The 16,956-nt window shown below is 43.5% G+C and overlaps 1 protein-coding gene across 1 annotated transcript in view; it reads right to left on the reverse strand.

Moving 5' to 3' along the window:
* Positions 1–5,116, reverse strand: part of Slc39a10 (solute carrier family 39 member 10) — a 109,815-nt gene extending 104,699 nt beyond the window's left edge. The window contains exon 1 of the mRNA XM_075956366.1: positions 4,998–5,116. The gene's annotated coding sequence lies outside the window, so the exon portion shown is untranslated. The remainder of the gene's footprint in view (positions 1–4,997) is intronic.
* Positions 5,117–16,956: the final 11,840 nt, after the last annotated feature.

Consider the following 16,956-nt stretch of genomic DNA (forward strand, 5'->3'; position numbering starts at 1 on the left):
ATCAAAAATCGTAATCACTGTATGAGAAAGCCTGTGGCATCATACACTGACTTCCATCCCAGAATGCATTCGGCTAAAAGCGTTCTTTCCTAATTATCTTTGCTTCCCTCAGATCTCCTCCTGATATCTTCCAACATCTGCTCACCCCGTCATCGCACAGATTCCAGACTTTGCAAGTTGCTGTTAGCTAGATGGCTCCACAGATCCTGTGCTTATCTCCTGCCATAGCGATGCTTTATCGTGCAGTATCATTTGGTCGGGGTAGCGATTGGGAATCTGTCTGAAGCAGATGGTTTTTTAAATTTTTAAAGTAAATCACATGTAAGCTGTTAGCGACAATACGAAACAAAGCACCTGAAGGATTTTGCTTTTTATTGTGTTTATCCCAATTACTGAAGTAGTTTAAATGAAGCAGCCTTATAAAACATTTACATATCTGTGCAGACTTAACTCAAGTTAAACTCATTTCTAGTAATTTACACGTTATATTTAAGAAGAAAAGAAAGTCATTTAATGAGAAAGTTATTTTTTTCTATTGACTGTAATAACCAGTTTCTTTTTATTTGGATGGATAGTTTTTTCATTCTTTTTCTATATTTTCTCCCTGTTTTTTTCCTTTCCTCTAGCCTAACTTTTGTCTTTCTCTCTGTAACTTTATCCCTTTCCCCATAGGAGGTAGCTTAATTGGGCGTGTTGGCATAACCTGGGCTGGGGCAGAATTCAAGGCCAACAGCAACTAAGAAAACCTTGCCTGAAAACACACATCAATGGATAGAATAAAAAAAAAAAGAATTCAGACAGAAGGGAGAAACCACTGAGTCTTAACCCATTGAGGGTGGTATAGCTTTAATAAAACACAGGCCCCAGAGAGCAGCAAGCAGGCTCAATCCACTTCAGATAAGGAATACTGCACATTCAACTGGAACCGATGCTCAGCTCATGGCTAGGGTACTATACATTACTGAATCCTTTGTGGGCTTGCTGTTGGTATTTACACAGCCTTGGGAGAACCGTGCAGTGGCCACCTCCATTTGAACTCTATACACACCACGAGGGAGACTATACCGGGTTTTACTGTGCAGAAAGGACAAGTCCACGATCTGCTTTCTTGATAGCCTCGGTATAGTTAGAGGCCAAAACAGGAAGCGCCATTGTTAATGTGCAGGGAAACATGAAAGCTCCGCTCTTAAAAACACCTTGACCCTTCTTCCCCAGGAGGACAGTTTGCCTGCAGGAACTTTGGGTGGGACCATATGGCTTCCTGTGGTTTCTTCAAAGTGGTAAGCCTTGTTTTTGTTTCAAAATACAACTTAAAGGAAATACACTTAGTCATTTTAGGAGGGAGTAGCGATCAGCTGCTTTGAGATCGTTATGGGCATCTTGGATCGTTTGTCATATGCGCCTTAAGAGTGGCCAAGATTTTATAGTTAGGGAGAAGACTCCAGTACATTTGCCTCAAACTAATATCTTTTACATCTCTACCTGTTTCTGGGAACGCCTGTGGCTGAGTGTGGACGATCTGCTTCCGTGGCTGACACCTTTTCTCGCAAACACACGGTGAGAAGGTGAGAAGTTCAAGGGCTTTGGGGCTTGAACTCGTTGGAGTATAATTCCGTTTTCTAGACCCTTCTGCGCAAGTATGCACAGGTCATTTTTATAATATCTGTTGCCTTGGAATGACGTTTTAAATAAAAAGGAAAACAAGTCTTCAACCAGCAAAAATGAAGGTCAACTCAAGAAAGGAATAACATAGTAAATATTGTTATGACTTTTGTGTCTAGCCTTCCAAGGTTTTCACAGCTCACGCTTGACAACCAATATTCTAGAATGACCCATCATTCAAAATAAGTAGAGGCATTTCTTTCTTTTTTATTTTTCACAAGTAGAATGAATCGAAGCTGCTCTTCTCATCTCTTGGAATGTGACTGTTGCCGGCATGCCTGTATCGATATGTGGAGGGACTTGATTACCAGTTGGTGGTTGTCTCTCAGTTTCCATTATAATACAAACACAGCTTAAAGCAGTAATACAGCAGAAGGCAAAGTCCCCAGATAACAGAGTCAGAGGCAATGTAACCCCCGTGGCTCCTCATCCTCCTAGTTCCAATCCAGGGCTTGTGCTGGGGAACCCTTGTGCGTCTTCTTTTTTTTATTTTTTGGTTTCTCAAGACAGGGTTTCTCTGTAGCTTTAGAGCCTGTCCTGGAGCTAGCTCTTATAGACCAGGCTGGCCTCAAACTCACAGAGCCTCTGCCTCTGTCTCTGCCCCCTGAGTGCTGGGATTAAAGGCGTGCACCACCACCGCCTACCGCCTGGCTATGGGTCTTCTTTAAGATCCTTTAAACTCGCATCCTGCTGATTGGTCCTGACAGTGATTTCCGCTGTAATACGTGGGAGAAGAAATGTCTCCTTACTGACCTGGGCAGCTTTGGGTATGACTGGCCTTAAGGAAAATTGAGCATTTGGCAGAAAGATTGAATCAATTTAATCAAATTTGCTTGAGGTTATGTTTTCTTAAATTAAACAAACAAGCAAATACCCAGTAGGATTAAGGGGGCAGCGGGGGGAGAGAGAAGGATCACAGTCTACCTTTGAGGGGCTGACGTAATTACAGGCCTTCTATTGTAGCCGCCGCCTTCTCCCTCCGAGGCCACGGTGCACCTGCCCACTTCCTGTCTGACGTGGTGGTCGGAAGTTTTAGTGGGTTTTATTCATAGTGTTGGAATTTGGAAACAGAAAACTCAAAGGAAGGAAGCAGTTGACTTCAGAATGAAAGTTCAGGTTGAAAAGGCTGTGGTCTTTCTATAGGAAAAACGTGTAAGCTAAAAACATTTCATTTACAAAGTATTTTACAGCTTATGAATCATTTCTTTTGTGCAATATCATTTGAGGTGCCATGATGGAGGTCCAGAGTGATAGCCTGAACTCTGCCAGAGGTAACCCCTGAACCCTTTCCTCTCCCCTTCCTTTGCCCTTCCTCTCCCTCCTCTCTGTGGTTCTCAAATGCTTTTTATGAATGTTGAAAAAGAAATAATAGATTAACAGTTTTCGCGGGGGCAAATTTAGTATGCTATTTGTCTTGGCATTTCTAGTACTGAATTCTTACTTGTTGAGTGGATAAATGAACACACCAAAAATTAAACGGCAAATTGAAACAGAGACATCTTTTCAGATATTACATGAAAATAGAAGATCAATATCATTGTTTAAAAGTTTTAATTTAATTTAATGTAGTACCGAGGATAGAAAACAAGTCTCTACAAATGATAAACAGCCACTCTACCGTTGAACTATATGCCCAGACCTAATATTATAATTTTTAGGTAACGATTCAGTATGGAATACCATGAGAAGCTATTCACAATTCAGCCATCCATCTTTATGTATCGGTTCTCATTAATATATACCTCTCATTAATCTTGTTAGCCTCCTTCCAGATAGAACTTTTTTTCCCTTTGCTTTTTTGAGACAGGGTTTCTTTGGAGTCTGTCCTGGAACTAGCTCTTGTAGACCAGACTGGTCTTGAACTCATAGAGATCTGCCTGCCTCTGCCTCCCGAGTGCTGGCATTAACGGCGTGCACCACCACCATCTGACCTCAAATAGTACATTTTGATCAGTTATTATCTACAGATTTTCAGGTCCTAAGTTTTATTCTAATTTTAAATGGCTATGCCCTATTGATAATTTAGATGTTAGAATACATTATTCAGCATTATGGAGTCTACTGGAATACAACAGATTAAAACGTTCAAACTGCAAGAAAATAAGACTTTTCACTAACATACATTTAAACCAGTTTTATTTATAGCTGCTATACTCCTTAATGAATTTCATGATTATGGAAACATTAGCTGAGCATTTTTAAGTTATTACATGCATATGGCTTAACCATGTTTACATATTTTTATACCTTCATATGTATATATACCTGCTTATAAGATAGACAACCTACATGTACTGAGCTTTATCTTATTTCCTAGTGCCAGAAACATCGATGCAATGTGTTTACAATTCCCAGCACCACCTGATTCCCAACTCCATCCCTGGCACACACACACGGGTCACACACATAGTGATTACGTGCATGCACGCACGCACACACACACACACACACACACAATCTGTAAGGTCTCTAAGTAAATATTTATATACAGGACTTGGAAAATCAAACTTAAAGAAAGAATCAATTAATTGTTTTAGGATTAATATGTATGGCATTTACGGCCGAAGAAAATACATTGAGGAGAAAAAGTAATTTCAAAGAAGCAGTACATTTCATGGAGTGAAGCCTCTAAAATTCCTAAGGAAAAACTATCCAGACCCATTTACTAATATTTTCTTCTGCCAGAGATTGACCTGAGGGCGCACACTCCACCACTGCGCTATGTTTTAAGCTCCAGGGTGAGATCTGGAGTCTCACGATTCTACCAAAAGAAAAAAAAAAATGCTGAAGGATACAACAAGCTGTCACCCTGCCAACTTAGCTACTGTTGTCAAGGAACACGGCACAATGCCCTCTAGTGATGAGTGACCAATTTATGACCAACTATTCACATAGAAGTCACTGGGTGAGCACGGACGCGTCCCCCAGAGTCGTGTGAGAGAGTTAAGATTGCGAGAGACAAGCTGGGCAGAAGGGGTTCTATCGGTAGTGGTCAACTATATTAACAGAGATGAGTTTTATGCACAGGGATGTGTCAGAGTGTTGCAGGTGATCAGTATTGATAGAGATAATTAGTATTGATAGACTTGACTTATGTTGATAGAGATGAGATGAGCTGTACTGATGAATCACATTAATAGAGATGAATACCGCAGATAAAGACTGCACAATTGAAAGAGATGAGCTGCATTGATAGACAGGAGATGTACCAATAGAACCGTATCGTGTAGAGTTGTCTCAACAGAGAAGAGCCGAGGATGCTCAGCACGTGAAACTCCATTCCTGGCTCGCATCTAATCATGCTTCTGTTGAGATAAGGTGTGTGCTGCACCTACCTCAGATCTCCACGTCCCAGCTTCAGTGCCCTCCCATCCAGTCCGTAGCTGGGGTCAGACTAAGGATGCTCTCCAGACCACATCCCCGGAGGAGCGGTGGTGGAGAGGTGGGTGCGCATTAGAAACCAGAGTCAACAAACCTTTTCTTTTTCTTCCTTTTTTTTTTTCAAAAGAAAAAGACTTCAAAAAAAGGGAACCAAGATAACTCTTGAAAGAATCCATGCCAAACTGAAAATACTAAAATAACAATAAATAAACTGTTGGGAGTTCAAAGAGTAAACTAAAATAGGGACCGGAGGAAACCATCTTTGCTTTGTTCTGTGAAGACCTGGTTTCTTGTCCCAAAGCCTCTTCAAAGTGCCATAGCCGGCTCTTTGGTTGGCTGCAGGAATATTCCCTGAGGGAAAGATTTTCCCCACCTTTTCTCATCTGTTTGATAAACAGACGGGGGAGGTGGTTTTTTATTTTTAGAGAAAGACCAACAATCTGTCTACTTTGTAAGGTTTCTACAGCCCGATAGAGTCTTTTTGTTAACTGTTCACAATGGCTCAGTCTTTTTTGCTCTAGATAAACTTAAGAAAATGAGACCCTTTCGTGCCTTCAGATCTCCGTGTTTAAGCTCAGTGGGGATATTTCAGCTGTCTGAGAAAAACAGCAAGCTGAAGCCTTTGCCTGAAGTGCAGAGAAACGCTTATCACAGTCCCCAGCTTCGAGTCCGTTTGTTCCCCTTTGATGGCCGTCTGCGTGCTGGACAGGTGCACGACGAGTGGAAACGACACACCCATCATTCCACAAATCAAAGCCGTGGAGCGACGGGAAGGCCTTACCGAGCAGATGTATTAACTGCAGATTCTTCCCCAATGCCTTTAACATTTTCTTTCTTTTTTCTTTTTTTGGTTTTTCGAGACAGGGTTTCTCTGTAGCTTTGGAGCCTGTCCTGGAACTAGCTCTGTAGACCAGGCTGGTCTCGAACTCACAGAGATCCGCCTGCCTCTGCCTCCCGAGTGCTGGGATTAAAGGCGTGCGCCACCATCGCCCGGCCCATTTTTTTTTTCTTTTAAGCATCAATTGTCGCAGACTTTTAGCCATCCCTGGAACTTGTTTGTTTTCTGGCAGCGCCTTTTGCACGCTACTGTAGAGCCACATTCCTGGCCCTCTGTATTTCTTTGTTGTTGTTTTAACTTTATTTTAAAAGTACTTTATCTCAAAAGAATATGTAGGAGTCTTGAGCATTTAAGTATCGAGACCATCAGAAAAGGGTCAGTATGATTTCTATGACTCTGGAAAAAAAGTTTTGATACCCTCTCTTCCAGGTTTCTAGAGACCGATGGGGCCTTTCTTGAGTTATTTCACATTTAAATAGTGCCCAGTCCAATGGCTACTTAGGTCCAAGATCCTGAGCACATCAGAAGAGAGGTAAGGGACAGATTTGCCTCTTTAGCTTCTGTAGGGATGTAGTTGGGCTTCTGCAAAAACCACACAGCACTTCTTTACCCAGTGGAAAAGCAGGTGTGGAGAGCTCAAAACCTCTCTCCAGTGAATATCTCTGGTGTGCTGGGGGACAGAGGGGCTCTCTGCATCCTGCTGGAAATCAGGAGAGGAAAATGGATTGCGTGAAGTGAAAGTCTCCTGTGGTGTTGTGTTACTCCTTTCAGCGTTTGCTTTTTGGACACATGTGTCTCATGAAGTTCAGAGTTGGCAGGCAGCTAAGGATGGCCTGAAATCCACAGTCCTTTGGCCTGAGGCTCCCTTCCAGGGTTTGGAACGATTTTGAGGAAGTGATAATCTTTGCTTTGATACTTTGCCATCTGGGATATACGAAGTTTGATTAAAATCTTTTTAGGATCTACGTTTGATTAGAACTTAATTTTCTTCTATAATATCTCTCCCAAAAGAAGTGTTTTGGTGGTTCGTGAAATGAATGTCAGAGATTAGAAGTCAGCATGGTGATTAAAGCCCAAATCTGAGTCGCCACAGGGTCTAATTTTTAATCACGGTGACATTTTGTTTCTTAATCTTTAAATTGGCTTAGTTTTTTTTCCCTATCATTTTTGCCACTGGGACTGTGCTAAAGCAATACGCCTTTCTGCCCACAGCTCCTAAGAGGAGCTGTTTCTCTTTTGAGGAGACGTACTTAGTATCCAATGGGTTTATCTTTGTCCCATGCCTGCTTACTGCCTTTAAAGACCAGCTCTCGGAGTCTGTCTCCAGGCCAGATCAAGCCAGTCACAGAACTGTGTTTTATGAGCCATCAAAACAATTGGTGCTGGGAATCGGAGGAACTGAGTTTAAAGTTTACAGCGACGAGAGTTGTCCATGTCAAGTCTGGGCCACGTGTGGATCCGATGCCTCGCACATGGAACTAGCTCATGAACCTGGCGTGGAAGCCATGAGCCAAAAGAAGTAGAAGTCAGGGCTCTAGCCAAGGCTTGAGAAATCCTTCCTTGCCATCTCCATTCCTACTCATTAAATATTCGGTTTTCCAGCGAGGCCAGGTTGAAACGTCTACCTCCAGCAAACAACTTTAACTATCCTGCTGTAGAGAGCAACATTGTATTTCCCTCTGACCCAGGGTTACACATCAGAGTCGATTAGGAACAGCAAAGTTAAAGAGACAATCGCTCAAGTGTTTGAGAGAGAAAATTCCTCTCTCATCCATAGAATTCATTTCAAGGTCTTCACCGCTTTGTGAGCTATGACTTGGGAAGTCTGGGGCTGGGGTTGCTTCTCACTGTTGTTAGGGGCAACGGTCCAGGAGGGAAGTAGCAGCATGTAGCAGTGGAAATAAAGAAGCAGCAATACTCCAGAGTCTTAGGTTGTCTTAAGATCCCTAGACTTGTGGGCCTGGCAATTAATCATTGAAACTATTTGGTTAGATTTTCTTTAGGTTGTAACTAAAACCTTTCATGGGAATGTGTTTTCCAGAGCCCCCAAATTATCACGAGGAATTAATCAACCTGAAGTCAGTCTGTTCTTAGCCCCGCCCCCATCGTGGTGCCTGTCATGTATCAGGTACATCAGCAAAGCTTCCCTCTTTTCTTACTTTCTCGAGGGTGTGCTAGCACATCCCAACTAGGGAGACTTCTAGAAGAATGAGCTTGTTTGACCTTCAGTTTCAGACAGATGAGAGACCATAAGGTAGGGAAATATGAGCAGGAAAATGAGAGCTCACAGCTTGAGCTGCTGGCAAGCTAAGGGGACAGAAAACAGAAATGTTGCCTGTCTTTGAACTCCCAAAGCTCACCTCGAGAGATGTACTTCCTCTAGCAAGGCCACACCCCCTAAACCTACCAAAATAGTGCCACTAACTAGGGACTGTAGAATTCTGAGGCCATTTCTGAGGCTTCTCAGCCTTAGTGCTCCCCCGCCCCGAACCTAACAACTGCACCTGCACGTCCTAGAATGTTGGGGACTTTCCATCCCCCTGAGTCCTTGTGAGTGTTCTCCAAATAGAGCTCCATTCCTGGAATTGGGACAAGATAACCCACAGATGTTTTGACTCAGTCCCTGGGAAGGGGTCAAAGTAACCCTCAAATGTTTCCTCTTACCTCACCTGATCTGGCAACCACTCTCCAGCCCGGGCTCAAACCAACTATTGTTAATAGCCCTTTGAATAAGTCAATCCCAAAAGTTGAAGAACAACTCCTGACTTTTCCCCCTTGTTTCTATGGCATTTTTTCTTTAAAAATAGCTTGTAACAGTCATTCGGGGTCTTTTGGCTTATCGAATGCTCAAAGACCCGGTCGCGACAAAATTAAATTCTCTTGCTTTTACATCAACCGCTGTGTGAGAGTGGTCTCTTGGGTGATTGGACTTTAGGGTCTCACAGGACCAAGTATTCTAATGCCCAAGACCATGGAGGGCACTGAACATTCATCTGACCACAATATTATCTGTAGAAAATCTTTGAAAGTAGCATATTTTAGGGAGCCATCAGCCTTGCAGGCTGTGTGTAGTAGTCTTCAAGAACATTAAAAGAGAAGTATCAATGATGTCTAATAAACCAAATAAAGAAGAAACCAATAAACTTAATCAAAGTTTGGAGGGAGTAAACAGACAACGTGGAACATATTTATCATATAGATTTTTCAGACACCCGCATTTATGCATTATTAACTTTTCCATAATGTGATAAAATACCATGACCAAGGAAGAAGCGAGTTCCTTTGGACTTATGGTTGCAGAGAGAGGTTCCTTAAAGGCTAGGCAGGTGTGGTATCAGACAGCTGGCTCAGGGAGCTGAGCGATCACATCTTCAACTGTAGACATGAAGCAGAGAGAACAACCTCGAGGTGGGGTAAGGCTACAAAATCTCCAAGCTCATCCCCAGGGACATACTTCCTTCAGAGAAGCCCCCCCACTAACCAGATAGATAGATAGATAGATAGATAGATAGCGCCGTCATCCGTGGAGCAGGTGTTCAAATGCGTGAGCTAACGGGAGCAGTTTTCCATCCAAACCACCACAAAGGCTACCTCAATGAGATGTTTGATTTTGAAAGGAAGGTCCTTACAATACATAGCCCAGGCCTGGATCTTTGGTGTGTCACCTCACCTAATCCTGACAATTCCACCTGGCAGGCCGCTGTAGTTCCATCAGATAAATGGAGAACGTTAGCACTGCATTAATGAACTTGCCCAGGTAAGTGACTGAAGTCAGATGATCCCCTGTGGGGCTAAGGATGTAACCCGCTAGGGAGTGTGCTTGTCCAACAGGCAACAAACCTGGGTTCCAGCCCTAGCACCGCAGACTCAGGAGTGCTGACAAACATTTCCGGTCCCACCACCGGAAAGGGAGAGGCAAGAGGGTGAGGAGTTCAAGTTCTGTTTCTATTATACGGTGAGCGCGGCAACTTGAGACCCAGTTTTTAATAAAACTCACTATTACTTTATGATAATTAGAAAATGTGATTAATTTATGTCTTCTCGGGCCAGGTTCAAGCTCCGACGGAAGGGATGTCAGTGTACGAATTGCACAGCTCTGGAAAAATCCTCTGAACCTGTAGCGGTGGTTTTCTCCAGGGATGCTAGCTAGATGGTTGGAAGCAAGGATTTATTGCTCACGGTTCAGTGTTTTGTGCCTTTTCAAGTTTGGAGCATATGCTTCCATTATTTTCTCCAAAGAGAATGGCATATTAGAAAACCATCATATGGAAAGTTTTCATCTAATAGCGCAAGGGACCCATCACCCATGACGTGGCCATGTCTCCTGGATCTAAAATGATTTCATTCTATGATTCTGTGGCAAGGCTCCCATTTTTAGGGAGTTCAAAGGCTCTGCCTTGCTAGTCTCCCAAACCACCGAAATGAAAAGCATAATTAACAAGGTCCCTGTACTTTTAGCACTATCAGTGGCTTATAAAGTGTCCAAATGAATTAAATTAAATTTTGGAAGCAAACCTTCAGATTTAGATTGGTACAAATATCTCTGGGGTCCAGGAAAACTGTAAGGGACCTAAAAGATTTAACAGGATAAGTTTGTTGTAATTAACACCAAGCTACCCCACGGGTGGGGAGAGCAGCAGTTTAGAGGCTGACAGCAAATCACTGAAAATATCCTATCAGTGTGGATAAGCTGGGGCTGGAGTGGTGGAGCAAGCTTTGAGTACTTTTATTTTTCTCACGAGCGCAGCAGAGCCTTTGTGAAATCTCCAGGAGACACCCCGTAGCGGGAACAAGGGGTGCACAAGCGCTGGCAACTTGCCTCATTTTCTATCGGCAAGCGTACAGGAGGAAGCAGAACGCCCAAAGCCTGGTCTTGTCTGAAGGCGTATGAGTGAGCGCATGCGTGCTTCACACTGCTGCTGCCGTTACCTTGACGGTGTCCCTCCAATGCTGATCGTGTGTCACCAGAACAAGCTTTCGTGCTAAGCACGGTGCAGTGTTGTTTTCTGATACACCTACTAGAGTGTATTTGGCACAGCTTGAGACGGGAAGAATGAGGAGAAACCCTTGGACACACTGGAATTAACGTGGACATGGCGTGTGCAACCAAGCTCCACTCTTTTAGCATGGAAGACAGGCATATATAATTTTGTTGCTACAGAAAGCAAATTAGTTCTCCTGACTAAAGCCCACAGCATTTTCCACATTGTTATTATTTCTTAAAATTGCTTCTATTCTAGTATTTGAAATGAAAAAGAAAAATCCGCCCTAACAATTCCTTCTGGAAAACTATGTGTGTTAAAGTTTGATCTCTGCTACTTCATCAGTCACTCTTGACTGAGGGACAAAGCAAGAGAAGGGGTTTTAGTTATGGAACGTCTTTCCCATACTCCATGCTCACTCCGAAGCCACAATACTCTGCCCCAAACTTTAACGAGAGGAAGTCACGGTAGCTGTTTGTTATTAAGGCCCCAGAACGTCAGGAAGAAGATCCCGGAATCGCATCTCAGTGTGAGATACGTTCCCACCCTTTGTGGGTTCACACAATCTTACCTTTTATGAGAGGTCGAGAATGAGACGTGGGTGGGATCCACTGTGTGTCTGTATCCGGCCTCGCATTAAGCCTGAAGAAAACGCCGCAGAGCTGTTTTTGCGTCTCTCTTTGCCTGTAGATAACCTTCTTTATACTAGGCCAAAATTCCAGGCACCCAGTCCTGCAACCCACAGTGCCGGTAGAATGTGGCTCTGCCATGTGGTGACATCAGATATTTCCGGCCCTGGCCCCTGCTTATCAGACAGGTCTCGGCAATGGAACCTGGGGGATCCATCAGACTGACTTCCATGTTCACACGACTAGCTATCAACGCGAGCATAACTTTTAGCTTACTGCCCTCACGGCCAAGTGAGTAAACCTTGAGTGTCCCTCAGAGTTTCATAGGTCAGTCGTCGGCTCATTTAAACCACGCCTATGAAAATTCCCGGCATCTTAAGAGGAATAAACTTTAATCGACAGTGTGGCTTTCTCTCTTCCTGTGGCCTGACTTCTATTCCTTTTGTATCTGTTTAATGCAGAAAGGTAAATCCCTTGAGACGAAGTGTTGTGTATCTCAGCGGCTATTGGCTGAAGGAGCAGAAGGAGCTCCCGCAACAACGAAGAGATTACCGTCTCTCTCGTCTCATCCAAATGGGACCTCCGCCCCATTTTGCTTGTTGTGTTTTGTTAAAAAGTACCAAGCCTTCTCTTAGTGAAGACAACCCGGAGAGCCTGTGTCATGAACTTTACTGAACTCAGAAAGCCAGCACATAAAAAAAAAAAAAACCAAAAAACCATTAATTCATGCAAACCCTGAAGGAGGAGCCTTAGCTCTCTGGCCCAGACTCTATTCCTTTGAAACGCAGTTGAAAATGCCTTCCTTGAAGGGATGCTTCGTGATTAATGAGGTAATGTTCATAATGTGTTTTGATATCTTGGAGCAAAAGCCTTACGTAAGGAAAACAAGTATTGATTAATGTTAGCATCCAAATGCAGGGACTATAGATGTCCCAAGGACAAAATAAAATACAGGAAAGATGCAAAATTTTCCTCTTATCAGGAAATGTGCATATCATAGATATCCTTTGACAAACATGCTAAATATATACGTCTATAATAAACTAACTCTGGAAGCAGGGCAAGTGCCTCCAGGAGCTATCATCAGGACTCAATGAATGCCATGGCACTCAGCTAAGTGGAGGAGAATTTTAAAGACATTTGATGAATGTTGTGGACCATGGTTCTTTTTTTTTTTCTCCTCTCCCTGCCTCCCCCCTCCCCTTCAACTCTCTCCCAAGGTCCCCATGATCCCAATGTACTCAGGAGATCTTGTCTTTTTCTACTACCCATGTAGATTAGATTTATATATCTCTCTCTTAGGGTCCTTATTGTTGTCTAGGTTCTCTGGGATTGTGATTTGTGGGCTGCTTTTCTTTATGTTTAAAAACCATTTATGCGTGAGTACATGTGATAATTGTATTTCTGGGTCTGGGTTACCTCACTCAAAATGATGTTTTCTAACTCCATCCATTTGTCTGAAAAATTCAAGATGTCATTATTTTTTCTGCTGTGTAGTACTCCATTATGTAAATGCACCACATTTCCTTATCCATTCCTTGGTCGAAGGGCATTTAGGTTGTTTCCAGGTTCTGGCTATGACAAACAAAGCTGCTATGAACATAACTGAGCACAAGTCCTTGTGGCACAATTGAGCATTCTTTGGGTATAAACCCAAAAGTGGTATTATTGGATCTTGAGGAAGGTTGTTTCCTAATTTTCTGAGAAATTGCCATACTGATTTCCAAAGTGGTTTTACAAGTTTGCACTCCCATCAACAATGGAGGAGTGTTTCCTTTACCCCACATCCTCTCCAGCAGAAGCTGTCATCAGTGTTTTTGATCTTGGCATTCTTACAGGTATACGATGGAATCTCAGAGTTGTTTGATTTGCATTTCTCTGATGACTAAGGATGTTGAGCATTTCCTTAAGTGTCTTTCAGTCATTTTGGATTCATCTGCTGAGAGTTCTCTGTTTAGGTCTGTAGTCAATTTTTTTTTGAATTATGTGTTCTTTTGTTGATCAATTTCTTGAGTTCTTTGAGTAAGTAGCTGCCATCATCATTAGATCGGCAGAGTCTGTGAAAGCTTCCAAGGGAGGGAGGCTACCAATCGCCCTAGGCTTGACACCTTTGATCCACAACAATGGCCAGCGTGGAAAGATGCTGTTCAGGGAGCATTGGTGGCACTCAGATTTAGTGGTAACCAAAAACTCTCCAAGTGGATGTCCCCTTCTCAATGGGGGACAGGGGACATGCTTTGGAGTGGATAGTGAGGCCATGGATCTTAGAGGAGAATCCCACATCATCACGTCACTGAATGAGCATCATTCCTAAGTATTCTAAATACTAACCCTTATACTGAAGAAGTTTTCTCTTTACAACAAACAGAGACCATTGACAGAAAACCACAGCTGGTCAAAATGTAGAGAGCTACTGACCTTTGGGTGCTCAGCTCTAGTGAGTACATTTACAACATGATTCCTGGAAACACCGAGAAAGAGAGACAGAATGATTTCAGCGACCAGGCGAGGAGGAAATCTGCGGTGAGACTGTCTCCTAGAAACGACAGGGGCGCTCCACCCATGATACTTTAATGACGTGGCTGCGGCCACGCGTGGTAGCACACGCCTTTAGCCTTAGCACTCAGGAAGCAGATCTAGGTGGGTCTCTGTGAGTTCAAGATCATCCAGGGCTTCACGGTGACACCCCTGTCTCAAAATAAAACAAAGCAATAGGGATGCTTAGGGAAGACCGGAACAAACACGACACTGACAGCCATGCTGATGTGGAAGGCAGAAAACTCCTTGGGCCACTCACCTAGTCAAAGAGCTACAGGGAGCTAATGGCCAGTGAGAACAGAGAAAGAGTTTCCCCGGGTTGAGCCTCCTAATTGGTTACCCAGTACCAACTGGTCAGCCCTGAATCTGTGTACATACAGGCAACAGTAAGTAATCTGAGAAAGTTGCGGTTGTATATTTATGCATATATATCTGTGTGTGCGCGCACGTGCATGTGTGTGTGTGCCTGTGTGTGTGCATAACAGTAACAATGAAAAAGGCCTTGAATTTGTGAGGGAGCAAAGAGGAAGATATGGGAAAGGCAGGGAGGGAAGGAAAGGGAAAGGGGGAAATGATGTAATCATATCATAATTTCGAAAAAACATCAAAAAGAAAAAGAGCAAGCTTGTTGACTTTTGACATCCCTCAGAGAAGGAGGGTGTGAGAAAGTTCACTGAATCTCATCTTAGATTTGAGGCACTACTTCAGGCTTTGTAGTTTTGTCCTTATTGCATGTGGCCATGGGTTAAGGGGGTACTTCCAGAGGTACTGCAGTGTTGGGGAAGGTCAACTGATAGGAGCCCCATCTATGCATCTATGGGGAAGCCATCATGTATGTGGGGTGAAGACTGTCCAGTATGGCTGTTCTGGGGGCCACCCACACTTGGAATTAAACTTGTTGGAATGAACTCATTGGTTCCCTAGGGTGAACTTGGTGGAATTGTACTTCGGTTTGTCTGTGCCCTTAGGACAGTATGAGGAGGAGGTAAATGTTTAAGTCTCCCAGGGGAGGAATTTTTAAAGCCACAGGTTCTCACTTGCATTTGGGATGAGCGGCTTACCCAACCACGGGTAGAAAGAAGTGTTAACAGAAGCAGCCTTGTGACTGCAGCCCTTATCTCCAGCATGTGGGAGCGAAACCTGGCAGATGCATCCAGGGGGCAGTCCGCCCAGGTGGCAGGTCCGTGCACACATTGACCCAGCGACTCAATAGCTTGTCCTTTACGTATACACACATTGCGGCAGTGTTGGAAGGTGTCGGAACGGCCCAAATGCCTGCCAATTTCAGGATGGCTTCCTCGCTTGGACAGTCAGCTGCATATTTTATAATTAAGAAAGAATGAGGGAGATTACCATCTGCAAATTGAAAAAGATGTTAAAGATACATCTTTCAGCGAGATAAAAAGCTGCGTGGGCGGCGTGGCTGTGCTTGTGGGCGCGAGACAAAGAATGCGTGTATAATCTAGGGCGTAATACATAAAATAGTCTTGTATTTTATATTCACCAAACAGTTACTGAACTCTGGGTAATTTGTAGGGAGACAGGGTGTTACTACAGAATTAAAAATTCTTTTTGTTTAATACTTAAAAAAAACCTCACAAGTTCATGGTAAGTAACAGGTGTTTTGTTTGTGTATGTATGTATGTATGTATGTATGTATGTATGTATGTATTTTAAAAGACTTGGAAGGTGGGGGCCTGTTCCACCACACAAAGCTTTGGAGAAATATTCGAATGTGTATGTATATTATGCATATGATATCAAATGTGTATGTATATTACACATATGATATCAAATGCGTATGTGTATTACACACATGCTATCAAATGTATGTCACATTTAAAGAAAGGAGTTCTTTCCATCTACCCCCATTTCTCTGCTACGCTGTCAGGAAGCTACCATACTTTGGACAGAAACACCTCTGGACACAGAGGAACTATTGGAAGTCTATGGCGACTGCAAACAGACCAGACTAAGCCTCTCTCCCCTCTCATTTTATATTCCCTCTAGTGCTGGGATTAAAACTGTAGTCACCACCACCTGAATTTGTTTCTGCATTGACCTTGTGTAGCCCAGGGTGGTCTTGAACTCACAGAGATCCATCTGGTGGAGGATGCGAGCATCGATCCCACTAGCTGGGGGGTGGGGGTGGCGCACACCTTTAATCCCAGCACATGGGAGGAAGAGGCAGGTGGATTGCTGTGAGTCCTGGGTACTCTAAAGAAGCAGGCGGAACAAGCCACAGCAAGCCGGTAAGCAGCACCCCTCCAGCAAGCCGGTAAGCAGCACCCCTCCAGCAAGCCGGTAAGCAGCACCCCTCCATGGCCTCTGCATTGCTTCCTGCTCTGCCTTCCCTCAGTGACGGATGGTGACTGGAAGGGTGACGACGGAATGAGCATTTCCTCGGCACGTTGCTTTCAGCTATGGTGTTTGTCACAGCAACAGACCTCGAAGGCAGTGTGCGAGCACATCTGTTCCGTGATACAGATGTGGAGGTCAGAGGGCAACTTGCCAAGACTCAGTTCTTTTCTCCACTGTGAAGGGTCTTGGAGATCAAAATCGAGCCGTCAGGCTTGGCACTGGGTGAACATCTTGCTAGCCCAGAAATATACTCTTTAAGGAATCATAATTCAAACCATCACATCTCTCATAAGCTCACCTTCTTCTCTTTGTCACTGCATTGTGGTGGTTGTGGAGGGTGAGAACAGGAACATGGCCTAGGGACCCCAGGCTTCTGTGTGCAGAATCTCCTGTGCTCCCCTCTTCCAAGAGGATGAAGATGGGACACACTATTGATTTTTTTTTGTTGTTGTTGTTATTTAAGATTTCTGAAATCTTTCAGAAATACATACATATTTTGGGTTTAACATCCCAAATATGTTGCTTAATAACAACATATAAATCATTTAATAGCTAGAAAATTAAT

The sequence above is a fragment of the Microtus pennsylvanicus genome, chromosome 22 (genome assembly GCF_037038515.1).
Source record: "Microtus pennsylvanicus isolate mMicPen1 chromosome 22, mMicPen1.hap1, whole genome shotgun sequence".
NCBI classification, from domain to species: Eukaryota; Metazoa; Chordata; class Mammalia; order Rodentia; family Cricetidae; genus Microtus; species Microtus pennsylvanicus.